At 38.9% G+C, this 13,517-nt stretch overlaps 1 pseudogene; it reads left to right on the forward strand.

Annotated features, from left to right (window-relative positions):
• Nucleotides 1-208: 208 nt before the first annotated feature.
• LOC147700321 (uncharacterized) overlaps nt 209-13,517 on the forward strand; it is a 133,330-nt pseudogene continuing 120,021 nt past the window's right edge.

Genomic DNA, 13,517 nt, shown 5'->3' on the forward strand with positions numbered 1-13,517 from the left:
AAAACATCAGGGAGACATCAACATATCAACACCAAATAAATATACAGATTATGCCACAATTTCTATTAGAAAGACACATGTAATTGTAGAAGAATAAAACCATACTGAAGAGAAGCTATTTAATCGTCTTGAGATTTCATCACAAATGTCTCTGCAAAAGGACAAACCTCACAGTGGACCAAGATCACATAAATGTACTCAGTGTGACAAAACCTTCATTACAAAGACAAAGCTCATGATACATCAGCGAACCCTATCAGTATGCATGTTCTGAATGTGACAAGGCTTTCAGTCAAAAGGGTGAACTAGTATCACATAATAGAAATCACACTGGAGAGAAACCATATACATGTCCTCAATGTCAAAAGTCTTTTAAGGGAACGTACACCATATTGCTACATCAGAGAAATCACACTGGTGAGAAACCTTTCAAATGTTCTAATTGTACCAAGGCTTTCAGGCAAAAGAGTGAGCTTTCATTACCTCAGAGAAATCACACAGGAGAGAAACCTTATACTTGTTCCGAATATGAGAAGGCTTTTATTACAAAAACACAGTTGATAATACATCATCAAACTCATACTGGTGAGAGACCATACAAATGTTCTGAATGTGAAAAGGCTTTCAAGCAAAAGAGTGAATTATCATTACATGAGAGAATTCACACTGGGGAAAAACCGTATAAATGTTCTGAATGCCATTATGCTTTTATTCAAAAAGGAAAGTTGTAGCGACATCAGAGAACTCACACTGGTGAAAAACCATACAAATGTGGTGAGTGTGAGAAGTGTTTCATTACAAAGCAACTGCTAATTATACATCAAAGAAATCACACTGGCGAGAAACCATATACATGTTCTGAATGTAAAAAGGCTTTTAAGAGTAAGGGCGAGCTATCACTACATCAGAAAAATCATACTGGTGAGAATCCATATAAATGTTCTGAATGTAACAAGGCTTTCAAACAAAAGAGTGGGCTTTCAGTACATCAGAGAAAACACACTGGGGAGACTCCTCATAAATGTTCTGAATGTGACAAGTCTTTCATTACAAAAAGACATTTGCTTATACATCATCTGTTACACACTGGTGAGACACCATATAAATGTTCTGAGTGCGACAAGATGATCATGGAAAAGAGTAACCTCTTGCTACATCAGAGGAATCACAGTGGGGACAAACCGTATAAATGTGCAGAATGTGACAAGGCTTTCAATAATAAGTCTGAACTGTTAGTTCATCACAGAAGCCACACTGGGGAGAAACCATATAAGTGTACTGCATGTGTCAGAACTTTCTAGCGAAAAGGTGATCTATCAGTACATCGGAGAACCCACACTGGGGAGAAGCCGCATAAATGTTCAGAATGTGACAAGGCTTTCATTACAAAGACAAAGCTGACTGTCCATCAAAGAATTCATACTGGTGAGAAACCATACAAGTGTTCTGAATGTGACAAGCCTTTAAAGTAAAAGAGCCACCTGTTGTTTTATTTGAGATGCCACATAGGGGAAAAAACATATATATGTGGTACATGTATCAAGTCTTTACTCAAAGTGGGAGATCTGATGACATATCGGGTATATCACAATAGAGAGAAACCATGATATGGCTTTTAAGCAAAATAGTCATATCTCAGTATTCCCTCATATGAGACATCAGAAGAAGTCAATTTAAAAGTGACAGGTGATACAGAGCAGACTAAGGCTCAGACATTAAGAAAACATGAATACCTATAGGGAGCCGTTGTATTTCTTAAAAAATACTAAAAACAGCAATCACCTAAATCTTCAGATAAATTTACTGGTTGGAGGCGATAATGGTAAGTGATACGTCCACGATTACATTTAACCATTCAATGTGCTGTTCATGGTTTTGACAAAAGATTCCCCAAGATACAAAGAAAAAGCAGTAGCATGCACAAAGTAGCAAAAACAACAATTTAAGAAACCGAACAAGCAGAAGTAAAATAGAATTTTTGCAGACTTTACAAGGAAATAGGGCAACATCATACTGATACAAGACACATAAACATAAGTGGTTTTAAAAAACAAATTGAAATAAAAAATATAGGAATCACTCATAACATAGTTTGTCAATGGACATTGTACCAGATAATTTACTAAATGTATAAAGAGAAAGTGGATAATCTGAATGATGCAGATTTTGCAATACAGGACTGCTGCAACGGATGGTGATTGAACATTGCAAGATTTCATTTTTGTCCGTATATAAAAGATTCCAGTATTATTGAAGTTCTGTGCATACAGGCTACAGAAAATGAGGAATTTAAGTTTACTTCTTTACACCTTCTTCACTGCAATCTCTGCATACAACTGAAAAACTTATTTATACACTAAAATGAGTCTCTGTACCTAAACGATGCTTAAATCCGAACTTTTTGTTTCGAGACACTGCAGTAATATTCATGAACATGAACAATTTTGAAGACATTCTTGGATGTACATAAACATTTCATTTGATCTGGACAAATCTATACACAGATAAGAGTGTCTTCTGCAGCAAATGTTTCAAATGTCCCTTATTTTGTTGCAGTTCCTCATTTTCATAGTCATTTGTGGGCCCAAGAAACACCTTGTTGAGGCCATCTGTGATTTCTTAACATTGGCCCTAGAATCAGGTCTCAGCCACAGACCCTACTGTTCATGAAGAAGCTGGTTAACTGAATTTTAAATTCGGGGTTGGGAGAGCAACTGGGTGCCTGCAGACGATAGTACAAGGAGTCGATTTGGGAGGCAGAAAGGGTATTGAAACTCAGTAGCTAATAACAAGCAATTTGAAAAACAAAGAATCATGAGTGTTTCTTTTACTTCATTAATGCACTGAATACTGCAAGTGAAGGTAGTACAGCGAACTGCATTAACCTCATCAACATCTTTGTGGATGCCTCATTAAAAATTGATATCCATTACTCAACATTGCCTCTGGATGTAGTAAATACATTAGACTCACTGCTTTAGGGGTGAGAGAAATAAAATGTTCTCTTGTTGATCATTTGTCAGGTTGATGGGGAAAGGGAAAGAAAGATAATACATTCTTGTAAAGCTTATTATACACTACTGCTGCAGTCTTTAAATTGGACCCTCAGTATTAGGCAGCCTGTCATGTATCTCGGTACTCTGCAGCTCTTCAAACTACAGTAGTACCAGGTATGATGAAGAAATAAATACTATTCCCGAAAGACAAAATTGAGGATCCCAAGAATTAATCAGCCAGTTGCTCTTTAGACTATAGATGCCAAGATGTATCCATGATTTCTTTTGGAAGATCTTGAAGCATGGGTGAATGAAAAGAATTTACTTCCGTTTTATCGGACTGGGTTCGGTACAAATTATGTTACAACTGATGATATTATGATAAATTAACTCACTGCTGCTCTATCACTTTATCCATGTCTCACTTTATCCATGTCTCACTTTATTCATGTTATCAGGGCAAAGCTTTTAATCTGATCAGTTCAGTTATAGCTGTGTCTTTGAGTGTCTGATCTACAGAGAAGGGTCTATACAGGTAATGAATCATTACATGTTTAAACAGTGAGTAAAATAGTGATGGGATACAAATCCTGAGCAAATGGAAACAATTTAATTATTTGAAATCTGATGCACCTCATGCCAGTGGCTCCTGTTGTTTACAATATTTTAACTTCCTTTCTACTGGCTCTACTATTTTGCAGGATATAAAGGAATGCTCTGTTCTCCTGTTTAATAAATATACATATAGTGTTTGTCATTGTAGTAAATTATATGACTCAGATATAACAAATGGTCTAATGTAGGAGAAATGTTGATATAAAGGACAATTTGGTGACTATTGAAATGAGAGTACTTTGCAATACTTCCCAAAGAATACATTCACAAATATTAAAACATACCTACATTTGGACATTCTTGTTTTTAACCTATATTAATCATATTTTAACCTGGGCTAATTTGTACATGCCGTTATTGAACAGAATTTGAGATACCCATCAATTTATAAAAAATTGTAAATTCATTTATAGAGAAAGCTGTCACATTACAGAGATGGAGCTTGCACAGTAATATAATCCTTGTTGTCTCACATATTGCTACCCACGGTTCATCCGTGTGGGACCGAATGGTTTTTCTATAATATATATACCGCTATAGATAATAAGTGGTTGCCATATTTTTGAATTGATTTGTTGTGGAAATACGTGTTTGAAAACTAGCACTTTCCACTGTCCTAACACAACCTAAACCTTTCCTCTCTTTACTTTATTTTTCATACAATCTACACCAATATCAAATCATGGCTCAAATGGAAACATTTGGGTTCTCAGATGAGGACTTTGCTACACTAGTAGGCATTACAGTACCACAGAATCAAAGTTCAGCTCCAGTTTTTCAAAATAACAGTGACATAGGGAAGTTATCCAATTTAAGGAAGAAACTGATAAGAATAGAAGCACATGGCGAGTTCATGTTGAATTACTTAAAGGCAGGCATTATCCCACTAGGCCTAAAAATTAGAAACATCCCAGGTTTATTCGTTGATGTTAAAACATTTCTCCATAAATGGAGTATGATCGCGAGCAGGTGCTCGCGCGATCTTATGATCCTCATTATAGCAACATCTAAGGAATTAGCTGCAGAACTGAAAAAAGAAATAGAGGAATTAGAGGACAAGATAAAAAAATCCACCACCTTAGAGGAAGCTGAAAATCAACTAGAGGCTCTAAAAAAGGATATTGTGTCTTTCTCCGAATATCTCACAAAGAGAAAACAGGAGAAGTTCTCTAAAGATAAAAGATTCTATACAATAGAACGAACCTATCCATATCTCGGGGATGGTTTCTACAAAACAGAATACCAACAAGGAGGGAGTAACTACAACCAACCTAAGATTAATACCTTTTCAGACTCTTCTGATCCAGAATAAGATGGTGACTCTAACTATCAGGAAGAAGGCCCATATAATCCAAATAATGGACGTAGGAACCAGCGCCAACCTTTTTTAGGATATCGCGGAGCGAAACGAGGGCGACAACGAGTGCGATTTTAGCCCCAATCGCGAGGCCACTATCAACCCCATCAACCTCATTATCCTGCGGAGCCCCAACAATATCTGGAGACTCGCAACAAACAGTATCAAAGGCAATGGCTATAATACCCATTTTTAATCTTTCTAACTATGCCCTCTCGGAGTCAGATGTCTCTATTTTAACAAAAGGCCTTTCGTTTGTACCCCACTCAAATGTCAATCTATTCGAACTCTATCAGGATATACATTCCTTTTTTAGAAAGGTTAGACTACAGAAGTTCTTCATAAACAAAGAAGAGTTACAACCGGAAATAGGTATGAATAATATCGTATCTTTACCATCCACCTTTACCCCCTCTTTGGATCAGCTTGGTCCTGAGATGGCCATATTTGAAAAAGTTGTTATTAATAAATTAAAATCAGCCCTTCAATATGTACCCAAGCCTGTATATAATATCTCAAAGGATGAGCATACAGCTCTCCTCAATCTGAAGAACAACAAATCAATTAGAATTAAAGGCAGTGACAAGGGAGGTGGGATTGTTCTGATTGACTCCATCAAGTACGAAGCGAACATGCTCGCTGTGCTGAATGATCCGATATTTTACAAAAAAGTCAAAAAAAATCCTACAGAGAAAGTAATGAAATCCATTCAAAAAATAACTACACAAGCTTTAAATAATAACATTATCACCAAAAAAGAACATGAATTTCTTAATAAATCACAAAGAAAGTTAGCCTGCATTTATGGTACTCCTACAATGCATAAAAATGAAGAAAATCCGCCCTACAGTCAGATTGTTACAACCATTGGAACTCCCACTGAAGCATTATCAAAATATCTGGATAACATCCTAAGACCATATATTCAGTTTACCCCTTCCTATATAAAAGATACTGGGCAATCATCTCAAAGGTTGAACATCTACCATTTGATAAAAATAAAGATCTGCTAGTCACGTTGGATGTTGAATCCCTCTATAGCAACATTCCCCAGAAAGGAGCTATAGAGGCTACGAGTTGGTTTATTGACTTGCACAAGATCCCATGTAATAAACCTTTTATCCTACAATGTTTATCAGTGGTACTTCAAGAAAATGTGTTCCAATTTGGAGAACATATGTACCAGCAAACAAAAGGCGTAAGCATGGGGGCAGCAATGGCCCCATCGATAGCCAATATTTACATGGCAAGGTTTGAATTTCATCATATACACAACGAGATGGCACCTTTCTATGAGTCTGTTTCCCATTGGTACCGGTTTATTGACGATATATTTTTTATATGGACCAATGGGGAACAGACTCTACAGGAATTCTTAGAATGGATTAATTTAGCGGATAGCAATCTCCGCTTTACTGCACATGTTGATGCTACAAAAGTGGAATTCCTTGACATATACATCAAAAATGAATTCGAGAATTTGACGGTTGACTTATATACTAAGTCAACAGCAAGGAATACGCTACTCCATTTTAGTAGCTACCATCCGAGAAATCAGAAGGATCTGATACCATTTTCGCAGTTTTTGAGAGTGCGCAGAAACTGCACAAGCATTAAAGACTATGATACTCAGGCTGTAAAAATGAAAGAGAAATTCCTCGCTCGCGGATATCCAAATCGTTTGATACGTGAGGCATATAAGCGAGCTCGATACTTTGACCGCGATGCTCTTCTGAATTCAAATAAACAACAGAAGGAACAGAAGCTGGTCTGTATAACAAAACATTCCCCTCTAAATGCCACAGTTAGACAGATCATCAACTCAAATTGGCATTTATTGAATATAGAACCGACACAACCAAAACTACCAAAACCCATGTTTGCGCATCGACGCAACAAAAACCTTAAAGATCTAGTGGTTAGATCACGGTTCAGTGGAACTACCAATACTGTCCCCTTTGTACAGAAATCAGTAAATGGAGAAAATGCCATTAAGGGCACCTCCAGATGTGGCACATGTCAATCTTGTGATGGCATAATATCAGGTGAGACATTCACATTTAATAAAGTACAACTACAGGCTAAGGAACTATGGACATGCAATACAACCAATATTGTTTATTTGATATTGTGTCCATGTAACTTAGGTTACGTTGGAGAAACCGCAAGAACTATGAAACTCCGCCTAACGGAACATAGATCTGCGATTAAAACAAACAAACTGACAGCACCGTTGGCATCCCATTTTTCTGAGTTCCATCATTCTCTGTCCCAGATTCGTTGGCACATCCTAGAAAAGATTCATATAGCTAATAACAACGGCAAAGACAAAATTAGGAAAAAAAGAGAGGTGTATTGGATTTTTACTCTTAATACATTTACCCATGGCTTAAATAATGATCTACCGTGGATAAATGCCATATTATAACAAAGACGATATATGCCTCTGCTTTCATACCTCTTTAATTTAGGTAAATAATAGGATCAGTCTGTAAATATATAGTCCCTTGGGTAATAAGACCTTTCTGTATATGACACTAGGAGTAGGTATGCCTTTTCTATTTACTTTATTCACTTATTTATTTTCTCATTGATAACCCCACAGCAAACAAACCAAAAATAAACCTAAAATAAACATTTCAGAAATAATTTAGAAAGACTAAATACTTATGACTGTTTAAAACTGGGCACTTAGCGATATGGAGTCATGTCGCTTTAAGATGCACGATAATACCAGGCGAACCAATTAGCTGCCTTGATATATAGACCAGTAAGAAAGCGCCAGACAAATCCTTTTGCTCAAACATCAGATACCGCCGGGACGCCGTTTTAGCCGGTCCGTTTTAAACAACGCGAATACAGGTAAAACTTTTGCCGCCTTGCATCAAACGCGTAAAGCTTTCCTCAGTTTAAATATGCTGGCCATGATATAACGTCAGCTGCGTTCGCTTTGTCGTTTCAGACCACATACGCCGTACAAACGCTGGGAATGACAATTGGCATTTATCGCAGCAGGTCGTCCATCCCGAAAGACGAAATAGGTAAATAATAGAGTCACTTTGAATAGTTAAAACACACCAAGTAAAACCGTAATATACCACGAATATACAATGTGACCGGTGAATGAATTCTCTTTTTCCATAGATGTATGACCACATTTATCTATAATTTTTATCGGATACATACCTAGATGGCACCCAAAAACAATGAAAACAAAGGATATTCTTTTTAAACGCGGTAAGGATATGACGTGGTTTGCTTAAGGGCATATATATGCAAATAGTAAATAGGTAATCAATGTGATTTATTGCAACCTATGTTTTAGATAACACAAAATAAAACGCATGCAGTATAAAACTAAACCTTACCTACTGCAACATTACCAGCGGTTCTACATAAATAAAAACTGGAATATAAAAGCTAAATCAGTGTTAGTTTTATACAACACGTGTCGTGTTAAATAGAGTGGTTACATGATCAGTTAATTTTGAAGCAGCAGGTATTCCCTTTGTGCCTCTAGTAATGAAAGGAAATGTAAAACCAACCAACATGATTGGACAAATACGAATAGGGTAATCAACTGCAGTAAGTCTAAGTTTATGTTAGAAACTAAAAGTAAGTAATGCCTGCCCTAATAAAATAAAATTATAACAATACTGCTTGTTTAATAATTGGGTTCACCTTATCTACCTACAGTGATCTAAATATTTTGGCCTGATTATAACACTCCCGTACCGCTAATGAAGTAGCCCACTGGATGTTAGCAAGTCTAGGTGACCATTTAATCTACATACAGAGTTTGAAAACCAAGTCAATCTGAGCTTCCTTAAAAGTCGGGTAAGCATACTCAATCAAATTGTCTACTTATTACAACTATTTAGCCGTAGCATGTAATTAGCTAATAATGTTCTCATATTGCAGATTTGGTCTTCATTGATATTTATACTAATCTCCACGGCATCTTGGCATTTATTTTGTTTTGACCCTTGATATCTATCCTGTTTTTTGAAATAGGTAAGCTTATCTGATGCGTTTAGACATAAATGATTAGTATAATAGGTCCATATTAGAACCTTAACAAATGTAAAAAAAGACTCCTTACACCCTGATAGTATGCTAAAAATGAACCTAGATATGACAAGGTCTATCATTACACTACATAGAAATTCATTTTTCATGTGGTGTAATTGATATTAGGATAATATCATAATACAGCAATCAAAGAGAGCCATAATATTTATTGTTTTTTATTGAACAGCCTTCTGTGAGCCAAACACCCAACTTCACTACATTTGCATCCTTTTTGTTTGTCTTTTTCATCAACCTGGTTGTTTACCTTGGTTATGGAATTCTTTTCTTCTTTTTATTTCTTTCTATTCTTTCATAGTTAGGTAATCTATATATATACCATAACCACAAAATGAGATGAATATTATGCTATTATCCAACTAAGTCGCAACTAAAGAATTGTTATCAATGTGTAAATGAAAAATATGGCTACATTTCGAATTTGTGTAGTCCATGGCAACTATATACAAGATAGACACTAATATGTTTAGAAGCGGTATTATCAATCTATGTTGATAACCAGTATCTAGCACATGTCATTAAAGCCAGAACACTAGCTGTTTTTACACAGTAATATAATTGTAAAAAATATCTTTTTTATAAATATCTTTTTCAGCACGATGGTACAGTCCTGAGGAAGGCACGTATAAGTGTCGAAACGCGTAGACAGGAGACAGGAAACCATTCAACAGTTTTTAAATTTATGAACTATTTGAATGATTGAAGTTATGTATATGCTATAATGCTACAAAAAACTTTTTTATCTTCTGTGTTTAATTATGTATCGATTTTATCAGATATCATGTTTTTGTAAATTTGCCTGGGTATTTTACTCACACATGCTATTTGCCCTGACCCAGGAAGTTGATCTGTATCAGGGGGTCCTTGTTGTCTCACATGGAGCTTGCAGTAGGGACATTCTCCACCACTACTTCCTCAGCAGCGTGGTAAATTGAATCAAAGAGAACTCTCTTCTCTTCTGGTTAGCACACTGATGTCTTCACTGCCGCTTCTTCAATAATGCCTTAGACTGATGTGTATCCTTCTGCCTTAGGCCCGCACTGGAACCTGGGTTTCCTCACTATCACCACAACGCGCTTCCTATCTTAACATTTGGATGCCACTTGCTGGGGACAGCACAGCTCCCTTCCACCATGTGTTGTAGGGTCAGGGGTTCTCAAGAAGGGTTTTCCGCAGAGCACGTCACACCTAGACAGGAGAATAACCAATATCCTGAAATCTTGTGAACAGAATTACATCAGATTTGGCAGAAAGTTAGAACTTTACTTAGAAAGCGTGCTTTTTGTGATTAGTGTCAATCTGCTCAGTTCTTGAGGAATTAGTGTTTAAAGAGGTGCTTTGGTTAGGCTTGAAGAGGTTAGAAAGTTAGGTATCTGGGTGGTTCATTCCCACTTGAATGCAGTATTTCCACAGGAGTTCAGCAGTCCTGAAAATTTTATAAATAGGGTCTTCTGATTGGCTGACACGGATTTGTCTCCTGTCAGCCATTTCGATACCTCAATACCGATCCCATCCCACGACACCAAGCACTCTGGTTGCCTGGGCATAACTGTGGAGGAAATTTTGTGGTTGCCATTACAGGACTCTAGGAGACAGGGTCTGAAAAAGGATCCAGAATGGCACTCCCGTGAGTTACCGTGGCCTTTTCGGGGGAGCAGCCACTCAAGCTTCACCCCTAGGGTACCGCAGTATTGTGCAAGCTTCATCGAGAAAGCTTCCATGGTTCCGCAGTAGCATGGAGTTAAAGATTGTGTTGTGGGTACCATGGTAGTGCTGTGATACTCCCCCCAAAAAAGGTGGCTTAGGCAGCGATGTGGTGAGACGTGCCTTCGTCGTGCTCCGGTGCCCTGCTGCCTACATGAGCGTTCTTTAGCAGAGCTGGGGCACTGAACCGCGATCCCGGGAGTGCTGGAGGCTGCCTGAGCGTTGGGGCACCTGCCGGGAGCAGTGGATTGCAGGACGGCTGTGCTGCGGACTGGCAGAGACCGGCGCCGTCTGGTGAGGCCCTCCTGGAGTAGAGTGCTGTTGCCGGGCGGCAGCTGGCCTTGAGGTGCGAACCAGTGCACGGGCGCGGCCTTGCCCCGCAGCCATCTGGAGGAGGTGGCAAGGAGCGACTGGACAGGGTGATCGGGGCAGCGACATAGCCTGGTGGGGCATTCCGGCCACGGAGCGCTGCGGCCTGCAGGCGGCCGGCCCTGAGGTGGTGCGGGGCCCGAGGCAAGGGCCGGACTTGGTCTGAGGACGGCTGGGTGAGCGGTGAGTCCCACCCTGGGAACAGACAGCGCAGCGGTCATTTCCCATGTGGAAACTGCAGTAGCTGCCACCTAACCCAAAAGAGCACTGTATTGACATTCAGAAATGGCACCACTTGGGAACTGCGACATTTGACAAATTGTAACACCAAGAACGTCGTCTATTTGATCACATGCCCCAGTGGTTTGGAATACGTGGGGATGACCACGAGAGCTGTGAAAACACGTATAAACGAGCATAAGAGCAATGTGCGTTGCAAAAAAAGTATGACTAAGATGGCAACACACTACCTCGAAACACAACACTGTGTAAATGACCTAAGATGGACAATTATTGAACAACTGCCATCAGAAGTAGGCTTATTCCAAAAAGAACAAAGGGGGGTGTTCCGTCTGGGCACCCACATCCTGGGACTAAATGATGACGTCCCTTGGGGACAACTGTCTCATTAGCAGCTATTCTCACCACCTTTAGATTACCTCTACTTCCATTCATGTGCAGTTTTACCAATACTAGACTAATGATGACATAAGCACGTGCCATAGAATCTGCTAAATATAAGTTATCATTACTCCCCTGGAACTGGTGATGGACATTTTATGCAGTAACTTATTGACATTCTCTTTTTATTCATACTTTAGTGGTTCTGCTGAAACATACATGTTTGGTACAAACTTGTCTTTGTACATTCAAAACATCCCCCTCGGCTATTATATGAACAGCAAGCTTGTAAAGGTTTATGTGTAAAAAGCGTGCAGCTCGAATACACTTGTCAAAGCCTCAAAAACATGCAGCACGCATGCGCTTGGGAAAGCGTCTATCCCTCGTGCATGCGCAATACCGTTAACGAGAACTAAGCATGCACGATTAAGCAAAGACTACCGGCACTTGAGCACTAACCCGGGAATGAACCATGGGGCAGACAAGAGATCATGTTTTACCGGACATGCCTAAAAAGGACCTATAATTATCCCGACAATTTACTAATTAAGGGCGGATAACCCTTATTTGGGCACACAATCTCATCCGCCTAGGGTAATGAGGTCGAACCACTAATTTTAAAAAACGGGTATAAATACTACACACGGCTGACTCTCTAATTCATTCTGGCGGAGCAGCGTGTGGGGTAAGATGAAGGACAACTCATCCCGAGTTTGTGAGTATAGAGTTTGCAACACAAGCATTCCATATGACTAAGTAAGTAAAAAATGATTTTAAAACCCAGATTGTTTCTCTACTTAGATTGCACAAATAGCAATCACCCCCCAGACGTTCTAGAGTGCTCATGAAGCAAGCAAGCTATACCTATTAAGTATGACCAATACTTCCTTTATATTCCTTTGAGAGAGAGAGTGTGTGTTTTCTATGTTGTATGTCTTGTCAGTTTTTCTTTTACAGGGCCAATTGAGCAAATGGTCTGTTCCAGGTGACTGCACCTGTCTGAGCTACCCATGACCAGGGTGACCATCTTCTTTTTCTTTTTCCTTTCTCAGGTCATACGCATTGCATTGAACTTGAGCAAAACCGCTGTAGGCACATTATAGCCTATATATTTTTATACACATATAAAATAAAATCTCACTTTTTTGTTTCTTACATAAAAACTTTTAAGTTACAAACTAGTGAAACGTGAGTAAGGTGGGGAAGTTGTGCCCCCGTCCTGAAGAAGGAGCACATGCTCTGAAACATGTCGACGCACACACGAGGTACTGTCCATTAACACGACAGATCAAACCTCGCACTTCAATTCTTTTTAGTAGTACCAACCCGGGGTTGTGAATAACGTTTTTTCCATTACACCCACGAGCCAGGTATCTTTTAACTCTTCACTAAATCCCACCACTCACATAAGTATCCCTATCACTTGCACCACACGCACCACACATAGTCATTACTATAAGTGCTCCCGCGTAGTCGTAGGTCGTAGCACGCCGCATCCCGTTAGAGGGGTGTGAAGACCCCTATGATGAAGCATGACACCAAGGGGCCTTTTGGTTTGTATGGGGTACTTTAAAAAACACTAAGTGCTCCCACACTACTGTGGGTAACACTTCTCTCAAACACTGTCAGTAGGATTCCCCTTATTCATGTACTATACAATACGTTCAAACTAGAATGGGGCACCAGACAAAAATTCCCACTTTTACCCAAAATAACACAAAATAAGGTGCATTTCCTACATAGAAACCTGGAAGATGTCCTATGAT

The sequence above is a fragment of the Lissotriton vulgaris genome, chromosome 8 (genome assembly GCF_964263255.1).
Source record: "Lissotriton vulgaris chromosome 8, aLisVul1.2, whole genome shotgun sequence".
NCBI lineage: Eukaryota > Metazoa > Chordata > Amphibia > Caudata > Salamandridae > Lissotriton > Lissotriton vulgaris.